This window comes from Poromitra crassiceps (genome assembly GCF_964638095.1).
Source record: "Poromitra crassiceps genome assembly, chromosome: 4".
NCBI classification, from domain to species: Eukaryota; Metazoa; Chordata; class Actinopteri; order Beryciformes; family Melamphaidae; genus Poromitra; species Poromitra crassiceps.
The window spans coordinates 39,187,610-39,188,061 of NC_139626.1; positions in this window are offsets into that span (position 1 = coordinate 39,187,610).

Sequence of the window (452 nt, forward strand, 5' to 3'; positions counted from 1 at the left end):
TCCCTCTCTCTCTCCCTTCACCCTGCTCTCTCCATCCCTCCCTCTCTCTCCCTTCACCCTGCTCTCTCTCTCCATCCCTCCCTCTCTCTACCTTCACCCTGCTCTCTCCATCCCTCCCTCTCTCTCTCTCCCTTCACCCTGCTCTCTCCATCCCTCCCTCTCTCTCTCTCCCTTCACCCTGCTCTCTCCATCCCTCCCTCTCTCTCCCTTCTCCCTGCTCTCTCCTTCCCTCCCTCTCTCTCTCTCCCTTCACCCTGCTCTCTCCATCCCTCCCTCTCTCTCTCCCTTCAACCTGGTCTCTCCATCCCTCCCTCTCTCTCCCTTCAACCTGGTCTCTCCATCCCTCCCTCCCTCTCTCTCTCTCCCTTCACCCTGCTCTCTCCATCCCTCACTCTCTCTCTCTCTCTCCCTTCACCCTGCTCTCTCCATCCCTCACTCTCTCTCTCTCTCTC